This window comes from Mesoplodon bidens, assembly GCF_964165515.1.
Source record: "Mesoplodon bidens genome assembly, chromosome: 17".
Classification (NCBI taxonomy): domain Eukaryota; kingdom Metazoa; phylum Chordata; class Mammalia; order Artiodactyla; family Ziphiidae; genus Mesoplodon; species Mesoplodon bidens.
The window spans coordinates 40,438,482-40,451,123 of record NC_138174.1 but is presented as its reverse complement, the minus strand read 5'-3'; positions in this window follow the sequence as shown (position 1 = coordinate 40,451,123).

Genomic DNA, 12,642 nt, shown 5'->3' with positions numbered 1-12,642 from the left:
GCCTTAATATTTCATTTGTTGCTTTACAGTACTGTTTTATTGTTTGTTTTGTTGTTGTTTTTGTTTGTTTGCTTGTGCAGGCTTTAACAGTTGGGACTTACGAAGCCCAAGAATTTTCCTTGTCTGAAGCTTACTAGGGATCTAATGTGTACATTCATTTTGGAGTTGTAGTAAAACCCATATGGTAAAAAATAAGCATTAGTATACTAACTATTATTACACATTAGAGTTATTATCTAGTTGATCTTTTACCAAAGGAAAATAACTTTCCCTTTTCTCTCCCCTTCATTCATTCTAATCTTTTCCCCTTGAGACAGATCATTAAAACCTAACTAATTCTATTTAAGGTTTTGCTACTAAAAATGCAGTCCGCCCATGAATCAGAAGCATCTATATTACCTGAGAACTTGTTAGAAATGCAGAATCTCCATACCTACTGAGCCAGAATCTGCATTTCAGCAAAATTTCCAGGTGACTTGAATGCATATTAAAGTTTGAGAGGCAATACTTTAATGTATGCATTATATTGCAGTAGACATTTCTTAATCCTATATAAATTTCTGAGTCCTGAAGTGAAATTATGCTTTTCTATTATATAAAACCATCAAGTCAAGAATTTTTAACTTCAGTGTCACTCGTCATATTCAGAGATGAGTAAACAAAAATTATTTTAACATTATACTTATCCATCAGGATCCATACCATTAATTTAAGTATATGCTCTTAAGATCCAAGAGAGTGGAAAGCATAATTCCCTCCAACAGCAGATTGTTTCATATTTATTTGTACATTAATTATGTTTTTGTACTCCAGAAGAAGTTTTAGCTTTTGAAAAATTATAAATGCTTATTAAAAATATTTCCAACTAGTTGAAAATTATCAAAGGTAGAGTGCATGGCTAAGGTAACTTTTTTGTAGATGATGTGAGATCTACGGTCTCAATGGTCACATCTTTGAAAACTCTTAAAAATAAGAGATTAAATACTTGAGCAACTAAGATATTTCGAATGGTTGATTTTGGTTTATTAACTTCAGGTTATATTAGTTTCATGTGTAAAAATTTATTGGCCTATGATGAAGTACATTGTTTTAATGTATACTTACTTTAGACTGTAATCACTTATATGTTACACATTTATATGCTAATATATTTTTACATAACTCTAATCCTGATTCATGGCATCATATCTGTCTCCTCACACCAAAGATATTGTCTTTTAACCTGTGTTCTTCCTCTTCACCTAGTTTGTACTTTAGCCACCTCATATAATTTAAATGAGAAATTGTTTCTTCTGTCATTTTTAGGTAATTTTTAACATTTGAAATCATCTATCCATTCAATTATTTTTAATCTCAGAAAATAATTTGGAAAGTAATACCATTTCTACCTGTGTTATCAAAGACCTCATCATTAATTATGAGGCTTAATATATTTAATAAACATTTCTTTTTCACTTAAACAATTTGCTTCTTTCTGGGCCACACATCTTCAGCTATATATCAGCGATGCATTGGATTCTTAGAATACAATACAATATTGCATAGGAATTTTCAGAATGTCACAAAACTCTTCTTAGAAATCTATTATGCATATATATTACACAAACTAATACATAGTCCTATATTTTAAGAAGCTCAATCATGTTAGTTACTAATTATAACACTAGCTAAATATTAATGTATTTTATTTAATTCTGTGCAAAAAATAGAGATTTAATTTTAATGTTTTACTTTATATTGTTCATCATTGGTGATGGGTTTTCACTATTCCCCACTAAACAAGTGAAATAAAGGAGTACCCCAAATTATTCAATGCCAGTAGAAATCTATAGTACAGAAATACTGTTAAAGAAAATATCATATAATTTATCCTCCATGCTGATGTTGGTATTCTTTTTTTCATTCTCTGTGTGTGTGTGTCTGTGTGTGTGTGTGTGTGCGTTCTGTAAGAACACTTAACATGAGAGTTATTTTCTTGTACTTTTTTTTTTTGTAAGCTCCCTCTAAGCTATTGCCACATAGCTGGGCCACTTTAGGTGTCAAAAAAATGTCCATCACCTTTGGTCAGGATTGGTCATGAATTATGCAAGCTCAGATTTAGGTGCTGAATACCTTGTGTTGTGTTCTTCTAACTTTTCAATGAACTGTAACCATTTATTTTAATTGCCAGTCTCTCTAATGGATCAAGAAGTTAGTGTAACATGCACTCTCTGCCCTCAAGAACATTGCTAAGTGTAAGAGATAGAGGAGCTGAGTAGACAAGTAATTATATAAAGTATATAGTATACAACAGTGCCCTGAGGAAAGTCTTGACTCTGTAGTATGCACATTCTGTGGAAGGGGTTACTGCAGTCAGTTGAGAAGTCCAAAAAGACATGCATTATGATGAGGCTTGAAGGATGAACCACCTTTCAGCATGTCAGGAAAGGTCACTGTAGCTGAATGGAAAATAGTAAACAAATATACTATTTCTAGAATTCATGGTTTTATTTGCCAAGATAATAAAATTACTTTTTCCAATAATATGAGACATGAATTTGTCAGGGTAGAGTGGTCACTTACAATTTATCAACATCCCTCACCCTGTCCATGCCTTAGTTTTAAAATCCTGTAACTCCACAAATTCACAGAAATCTAAATGGATATGAAATAAGATTATCACTTGGAAAAAAAGAGTGATTTGTTCAGAATTAGCACAGAATCCAGTGCATGAATGGGACCTTGACCCTTTTGTTCATTATAACCTTTATCTTCACAATTTTTGCTCTTAAAGAAGCTGGGTGACTCTCATTGCCAGTGTTGTCCCTTGTGTCATATGATGGGATGTTCAGACACCAGCCACCTGGAAGAAGCTTTATCATAGATTTCCACTAATCAGTTGACTGTGAAATAGCAACTAAGGGAAGAGACACTGTTCTCTTTCTTCCTCGGGCATGAAACAGAAAATTTAGCTGCATACACTGATTACTAGATGTTTTAGAAAGAGGTAGATGTGGTATTAGAACACAAATTTTCTCATTAACACCATGCATTTAAGTAAGAAGAGAATTATCAATGCGTCATAGAATGATTTGCAAATATACATGGAAAGATACTGCAATTCTACATTTTAAATTGTAATTTTTAACCACTTAATGTTATTATTTTTGTATATTTACTTATATTATTTTAAAATGTAACAATGATCTTTCATTATAAAATTTAAAAATTAGTCAAACTGCTAAAACAATTTATTTTATCTCAAACTTCAGTCATAATATCGTTTTTTTTTCTTTTGCTTTTGAAAAATATAAAGTATTGGAGGTTTTGTAATTAAAAGTGACTGCCTTTATCCTCTGAGGCACTCCTCTTTAGCAACATCCCAAAGACCTAAGAGATGTAATAAAAATAGCAACTGAGATATCTGGGGTGATGTTTGGACTCAGAAGAAAAGGAAGGAAGCATGTTGTGGATGCAGAAACTTGTAAAGGATCTAGTTCATAGCAAGATTTTTCAAAAATATATTTACCTACATTGCCCCAAATTCCACCTCACATGCCAACTTGGTGTTTTTTCTTAATGGTTAGAAGTCCAGGACCCGAGTAAGTAATACTGAATTTCGTTCCTGCCAATTGCTTCCTCTCTGATTTTGGGCAACATTTTAACCCTCTGATCCTTATTTTTTGAAATGTATTGTAATGAGGTTCAAATGTGCATAAAGAACTAAGCGCAAAATGCACAGTAATTATTACTTTTGTTATCATTGATATTGGCTATAGTAGTAGTAACAGTAGTTGTAGTAATCATTCAAATCTGTAGATAAATTAATTGAATCCAATTAATTCCTCCCAATATCTAGCTAAGAAAGCTGCACTGAGGAAATAGAGACACTCTTTTGTTCATTTTCCTTTTTCAAGAGATTGAAAGGAGAGTAATTTTAGAATTTAGAGCCTTCCTGCCATGGCAACTTCTAAACACTCCAAGGAAGTTAAGAACAGTAGTGAGGAGCTTAGGGACTGGGACAAGGAAAGTAAGAGATTCCCCCACCCCCAATAAATTTTATCTATCTCCTAATTTTTCCAGGAAGGACTAGTAAGCACTTTATTCAACTTCCTTCAATCTATGGTTCCTTAGCCTGGGAGGTGAAAATTTACTCTCAGTGTTTGAGGGTTGTTCATGAGTTCAAGAGTCTGCAAAGATCTGGCTTCCCTGGTGGCACAGTGGTTGAGAGTCCGCCTGCTGATGTAGGGGACACGGGTTCTTGCCCCGGTCCGGGAAGATCCCACATGCCGCAGAGCGGCTGGGCCTGTGAGCCATGGCCGCTGAGGCTGCGGGTCCAGAGCCTGTGCTCCACAATGGAAGAGGCCACAACAGGGAGAGGCCCGCGTACCGCAAAAAAAAAAAAAAAAAAAAAAAAGAGTCTGCAAAGATCAGTTCATGTAAGGTCTAACCAGCAAAGATTTGGGTTGTATTCTGAAAGAGAAGAGGAGTATCTGAAAGTCTTTCAGCAGAAAAATAGCTTGATATGACCTTTGATTAACACAATCCTTCCAGTTATTACGCAGGAACTGACTTTAGTGCATAAAGAGTGAAAACACAGATAGAGATAATGGTAGTTTGGACCAGGGTATATAACCAAGGTGGCTGTAAGGAATGGTGAGATAAGGGATATTTCATACATATATAGTACAGCTAACATGCCATGTTGACAAATTAGATGGGGGTGGAGAGGAAAGAGATGATTTGTATCTAACCTATTGACTTCTGGGGTTTTGGTTTGAATGAAAGGGGAAATGGGAAATCCTGGGGCTGGAGTAGATTTAGGAGAGAAACTAAGAGCCCTGTTTTAGGTAAGAGAAGCTTAAGATGCTTAATTGACATCTAAATAGAAATATCAGGGAAGTGGTTTAATTTATTAGTCCTGAGACAGAGCAAGGCTATATCCGGTGACATATATATGGGATCCATCTTTATACAGTTCAATGCCCTGAAACTAGATATCAATCTAGGTAACCTGCGAGAGAAGAGATCCAAGGACAGTGCCCTGAGACAAGTCCACATTCAGTGGCAGGAGGAGGGAAGCCACCAAAGCACGTAGAAAAGTGGTCAATAAGGTGAGAGGCAAATTGGGGACAGTGGCACCCTAGAAATCAAGTGAAAAAAGCGTTTCTGAGAGAGGGAGTGATTTTCCAGTAAAATTGTGTTGACGGTCCATGAGGGCATTAAAAGACAGAGAAGTGACCATTGGAAGATATTGTGTGTGGCCTTGAGAATAATGGTTCTAAAATCCAACTTACAGTTTTTTCATGTCCTGCAGTTTCAGTCACTTCTATGTCTCTTTGGTGACTTTAAAAAAAACAGCCTGAGTACAGTGTCTCTCCATCTTTCCAAGATTAACCTATATTACTCTGCTTTTATACCTACTTATAGAGACAGTACCCACTGTTATTCTCACTATTTTGTGAAATTTTTAATGGAATGTTCACTTTATTCTGCCTTCATTACACTATTACCCACAAAGATTCAAATGCCATCCCATCTTAACAAACTAAAAAAATTATTTTAACCTCCAGTACTTTGCAGTTGTCTTTAAATTCATTTCACAAACATAGTTTTCAAATGATCCATATCCTTTTTCCACCAGGTCCTCTTTCTTCCTCTCCTAAACCTCTTGCAATATAACTTTCCCCATGACTCTACTGAAATTGCTCTGCTAATGACGCCAACGATTTCATAAACATTGAAACTGGTAGCGTTTTATGATTATTCTCTCTATGCAGCTATTTTAAATAGAAAGTTGAAAAAAATATTTACACTATTTGCAAATTTGATTTACCATGACTTTAATTTCAATAATAAATCCCCATGAACTCCTCTTTTGATTTAAGCTTTTCATAGACCCTACTTTGAAAGCCACTGATCTAGAAAACAAGGATTATGTTAATGTCTTTTATGGAGGACAACACCTAAGGTAAAGGCCAAGCTGATTGTCTCTGGGTACCTACACATATCCCACTGTTAAATTTCCCATTAATTTGAAAATGATTTTCAGTAATTAAAATCACAGTCATATTAGCCTCTTGACACAAATTTAAAATGAAGAGCTTTAACTTTGTAAACGATAATGCTTACTGCAGTTGATGGTGCTAAAAGGTAACAATACAACTCTGTAAACACATTTGGAGTTACTACCCTGAACATGAGCCAGCATCATAATCTGCTTATCAGTGAGAAATGTTCAGGGAGTGTGAAATTCAACAAGACAAGCCAAAGAAAATTAATTCAGACTTGCCTCAGAAATGCCAATTGACCTAATCTTCCCCATCTATTAATTCTGAAGGTAGAAGGAGCAATAGATAGAAAAGCCTAGGGGGTAATCATAATGACACAAGACTTAGGAGCAGCTCACAGAGCCGGCTGTGCTCCTAAAGACGAACCAGGGAATTTTGAATAGCTATTTCAAATGTGAATAGGCCATGTAGAGTCTTACAGGTCAAAAACAAAATCCAAAAATCAATAACAAAAAGTGAATTAGGAAACTTGAAGACATAAATAATGTGATGAGTCGATTTAATGCAAGTGACTCTTGGAGTCGGAGGCATCCTGTAAAAACAGAGGAGTCATGTCTTTCAGTGAGCCATACCAGAACCCAACAATAAGCTTCACTAGCAGATTTGGAGATAATAAAAGCTTTCAATCCTAATACTTATAAAATGTTGTAACTATAAAGTCTTTTCCTGAAAACTAGTGCCAGTTACATAGCATACAGATTGTGGTTGTGAGTCAAGGTTTGTATGCATCAAGCCCCACTGCCTGTCCATTCTTTTATTCTCTGTTAGAAATAGTAAAACAGAAATCATCTGTAATTAAAAGATGAAACCAATATTCTAGGAAATATTACATATTGTTAAAAAACATTTCAATATATCATACTTAAATCAGACATTCATCTAAACTTCCAAGCAATCAACTTTTGTAGAAAGAATGCCTAAGAAATAAAACCAACTGGTAGTTTGGAGATTTAAAAGAAGTCCTAGTCTAGGCAATTAACTGAACATAAATACATGCAATAATGGATATACTTTAGTTTGGAGTTTTCTTGGGTGGCTGACATGAAGACCATGGATTTCTTAGCAAATCATAGTTTTAAGTCTATATTGCAATCAATATTTGCTTTTCAGTTATATTTCTCTTTTCCCTTCCCCTTAACTTTGACTTTGAAATAGGTTTTAAAAAGATGATAGAAACAGATTCCCAAGAGAAGTAATGAGGGAACAGCCAAGAAACTGGGCAGAAATGTTGTAGCATAGCTTAATTTTTTAACATTTTTCCCCCAAATAACTCTTGTTTATAGAAGATCTGTGGAGTATTTACTTCATAAATGATGACCTCAAAATGGCTTCTGGTGTTTTTAGCTTTAATTCTAATAGAGTATGACAGGCATAAAAACTAGATTTAATACCACTAATTATTATACATTAAATACAGAGCAGTTAACACTAGAAATCTGTTTTTGCTTAACCTGGTTTGTTAAGATATAGTCCCTGTAGTCTTGCTTTGACCTATAATCTAGTTACTTTTACAACCTACTTCATAGTCATTTAGCTGTTGCGTTCTGAACAGGCTTTGATTGATGGCATGTGGATAGACTGCTATGGATCAAGCGCAATCACTGGCTTAAGCCTCAGTGATCCCATTACAAGGACTAGTTATGCAGATGTTTAAATAAAGAAAATAAAATTTCTACATGGATTTTTAAAAAAACTTTAGTTGAAGTATAGTTGATTTACAGTGTTGTGTTTAATTTCTGCTGTACAGTAAAGTGACTCAGTTATGCATATATGTATTCATTTTTATATGCTTTTCCATTATGGTTTATCACAGGATATTGAACATAGTTCCCTATGCTATACAGTAGGACTTTGTAGTTTATCCATCCTATATATAATAGTTTATATCTGCTAATCCTAAACTCCCATTTGGATTGGAAGCTTGGGATTACATGGATTTTGTGACTGACAGTTCTGAAAGTGAGTACTAGCTTTGATAGTTAATATGGCTATTAGACAATAAGTTCTAGGTGCTCTTTCAACCTCAGTTTTCTCTTCTGTAAAATAGAGATATTACCACCTAACTCATAGTAGTTAGGAAAAGCAAACTCCATACAGTATCTGAGACACAGTAGCATATTCACTTATGTCTTCCTGACTCAAAGGTTTATTGTGCCATTACTATGTGCAACAACTGTGTTTAAATGGGTATATGGACATAAGTGCACAAATTATATTTAAAGTCTCTCTCCTAGTGGACACCACAGGAGAACTAGGAAGAGAATTAAGCAAGGCTTCACATTGTACTATTTCTGTTAAGTATAGAGTACCAAGGGATTTTCTAGCCAGGGTATCTATTTATTGCTCTATTGGAGCTCAGGAAAGTCTTTCTCCCTCATAGAGTTGTTTTGAGGAATTTAAATGAAAGTATTTGTGTAAATCTTTGCTCAGTGTCTGGCACAAAATAAGTATACAACAAATGTTGTCTATCACCAACATTTTTAAGATGAAATTTAAAAGATGTAAATCCAGTAGAATTCAACTAGAAAGCATGGAGGGATATGATCCAGGAAAATGGAACATCATGTGCAAAGCCCTGGGGTGAATGAGAATGGCACTGAAGAGGAGCTAAAAAAAGAATTGGATATAGTAACAAGTTCAGAGTAAAGGCAATAGAGTTTTAAGGCTCAAATTATGAAAAGGCCAATTATCAACTAAGTTAGAAAATGCAGACATTATTCTAAATTGCAATGAGAACTCAGCAAAAAATTTTTAATGTGAAGAGTTGACATAATCAAATGTAGAAAAAACAATGATAAAGAACAGTTACTGAATGTCAGAATGACAGGTATCGTACACTAAGTACTTGACATGCCCTATCTCATTTAATCCTTCCAACATAAGACATTAATTGCTCTCCTTTTACAGCTGAAGAAATTGAGATCTAAAAAATAAGTAGTTTGCCCAAGATCATACAACTACACTGGTGAAAATGGAATTCTGAACTATTTTAGTCTGACCTTTAACTTCTATGAAACATTTTTCCCATCTTAGTGATCTTAGCAAGATCTTTTTCAGTGTACAGAGAGGTAAGATAGGAGCCGGCAGCAGTAAGAATTGAAGAAATAATATCACATGGACTAAGATAGTGGCAGTGAGATAAAGATAAAATAATAGGTTTGAGAAATATTTGAAGTCACTGGCATTTGGTACCTGATTGTATATTGTTTTTGAATGAGAAAGATGATTCAAAGATGAACCCCAGACCTGTCTTGGGCAATTGGGTGGGTATTGCTTCCCTTTATTGAGCTAGGGAACATACAAAAATGACTGATTTGGGAGTGAAGGTTAGACATCATGGCTCAATTTTGGACATGTTGAGGATGAGACATTTGGGACATATCCAAATTGAGAGGTCCAGTATAGTAAAATATGTCTTCCTGTTTGAAAGCAGATGTTTGAAGACCATCAGTGGTAAATGGTAATAATGGTAATTGAAGTCTTGCCCTGCAAGAAGTTGTAAGGGAGAAGAGGACAAAAGAGGGAATCACCAACACAGTAGAATAAGCAGCAATATTTAAGGGTTATACAGAGAAGCAAGACTGTAGAGTTGTGTATGCAAAGATCGACGGAAGAGGGAACAGTCCCTCCGAGCTAGCTGAGAGGCTATCTCCCAGGCTTAAGTCCTCAGTATGTCCACCCAATAAAACATAATTCTCAAAAAAAAGATGGACAGAATAATGGGGAGGGAGAGAAATAGAAGAATTCAACAAAAGGAAAGAGGGTCAGGGTGTCAAATGCTGCCAAGATACTAAGTAAGGTAGTGGCTGGAAAATCAGCTGGACTTGGTGAAAGGAATCCTGTAAGAGAAATTTCAACAGAGTGTTGGAATCCTGAAGGCAGTTGGGTGATTAAGTAGTGAGTGGTAACTAAGAAATAGAGTGTGAATGGAGATAATTTCAAGAAGATCAATTCTGAAAGGGAGGAAAAGATACAGAAGCTTGGAGGGGTGACAGGTGGCAAAGGATTTTATGTAATGACAGGAAGTACTAATTATTTAATAACTCAATAAATGATATATACTCTCAATTTAAATTGAAAAAAGCAAATGCAATTTTTGAAAATAGTAGATCAATATCTGAAACTTTGTATGATTTATGAGTATCCATAGAAATAATAAAGCCACTTAGATGAATGCTTACTATGAGCTGAACACAATATTCCTTATTAATAGCAGGTGCTTTAACTCTTACAACAACCTATGACAAAAGTGTGACTGTTGCTCTCATTTTTAGAGATGAAGAAAATATGACTATGAGAGATTACACAAGACCTCAGGTAACTCAACAATTGCATTGTCTTTCCTTTCTGACAGAAAACAGTGTAGCATATTTTTCTTTAATTTTTTATAGTAAGATCACAGGAATAATATCTTATGAAGGTATATGGAAGTATCCTCACACGCACTTTAAAAAAAGTTAATACCTATGTTAGTGCAGAAAAAGAGAAGTTCCGCATAAGAACCACAAGTGTGATGAAATAGACAAGGCTAGAGAAAGATGGGAAATAATCTAGTCTTACTTAATGTTGTGCTGTAGATATTCAGTTTTGTTTGTCTAAAAATATTAGTACTGCAGGAATAAGTGAAGCTAGATAACACTATCCATTGAAGCATCTCTAAATATGTTTTTCAGTCCTAATAGAGACTCTTTTTATTTTTGCCTTTTGTTTTTATTTCTGGAAACCATTCAAAAGTTGCTTTAATAACAATGCTTCACCAGAATGATTTTATTCAAAAACTTCAACACTGAACTGAAAGTATCTTTCAGTTGAAGAGGAAATAAATGAAGAGAGTGGGGAAAGATGCATGTGCAGAGATTCAGGCAGATCATCTCGTTAAGCATGGGGGATTGAACCTGAAAAGATTTATGGGACCCTGAGCAATTTGCTTTATGCTGGTAATAACTGTAACACTGCTTATTCCCTACTTCCCTTATTAACTTTCTCTGCATCACTGCTCTTTTTGAGTTCATCTGTCTTAATGAAATATCCATCTTCTGTCTTTCCTGCTTTACATTTTTATACCTTATGGAGGATTGAAACTAGTTTTCTCAGATGGACCCACTCACTAGCCAGAGGCCAACGTTGCTTCCAAGTCAGACTCCATGCAAATTCCCCCATTAGGCATTTGTTTCATCCTCTACATGACAGCAATAAAACTTATCAGCTAGCTCAATCAAACACATCAGCTGGAAATATCTTCTTGCTGTGAATGAACAGACCAGTTAAAAAATAGTTCCCCTGGATTTTCTTGTTGAAACAGTCTGGATCTGTTGTTTGAACATTAGACATGGTTTCTCTGTCTGCATATCTGTACATTTCTAAAAAATCTAGTGCTGACATTTTATAGAAGTAAGTGCTGTCATACTTTACGAGTTAAGGAATGGGATTGGAAGTATCAGTTATGAGTTTTAGGTGAGTTTTGGGAGTTATAGAAATAAGTACGTACTTAATCAATTACCAGTTTGAACAAATAACCTCTCTCCAGCAACAATTAAGTTTCCATTCTCTTTCTTATAATGAGAGAAAGGTATTTATGAGATATTTTTCATTCATCTAGGATACTCCCTGAAACTTGAATGGGAAGATCTTGATATGGGTGGTATCCTGAGCAAGTGTGAAGTGAGGGGTTAGGTGGAAATAGACACAGAAATAGAAAGCTAGTATCACCCCAAACAACTATCATTATATGTACATATATATAAATACATACAGGATGGTTATTGGGATACACACACACACACACACACACACACACACAAGTCCTACTTGCTTTTTGCCATTTTATAGCCCCTGTTGGTTTCAGGCCCTGCATGTGGTATTCTCATGGATAGTTAGGGTAGTTTGTATATGAGAGTTCAGATAGCTTACCACATCAGCATGATTTATTTATAATGAATCTCGGTTTGTCGTAGGTAGAAACCAACCAAGACCCCTTTATTTCTGGGGTTGTGAAAATTACTTTTCTACAATAGTAATAATTATTTTTAGTCATTAAAAAAACTAGTTTCTCTAAACAATATCATAAATGTCTCAGGCATAAGCACCACATTGTTCAAGCTTAAAACATCATTAAAGACATATTGAATCAAATAACAAAGGATGTTTACTCCTTCCCATATCTATGTATATCATGCAAAAGTGTCCAAAAGCAAATTTCCCTGCAACCTTCCAGTCTGTGGAAATGCCTCTTTATCAAAGAGCGTTTACCTTTGTTTAGATCTATGTCATTGAATAAATATTTTTCTGACATAAAAGATAATTAATTTGTTTTCAAATTTACAGTGATTCATTGAATATAAATTTGACATTAACACAGAATAAATGAATAAAAGACCATTTTAACAAGGAAATAAGAAATCTGGGATGGACACATCAGCCTTATATTTAATGCTGTAGGATTTGACCCACACAAGCCCATCCCACCTTTCCCCCACTTACCTGAAAAATGTAGCTTTAGTTATTGGTTCAATTAAAAATAAATTTATTATCACGAGTTCTTAAAATCAGCAATGTTTAAAATCCATAATAAAAACAGCACAACATTCATAGC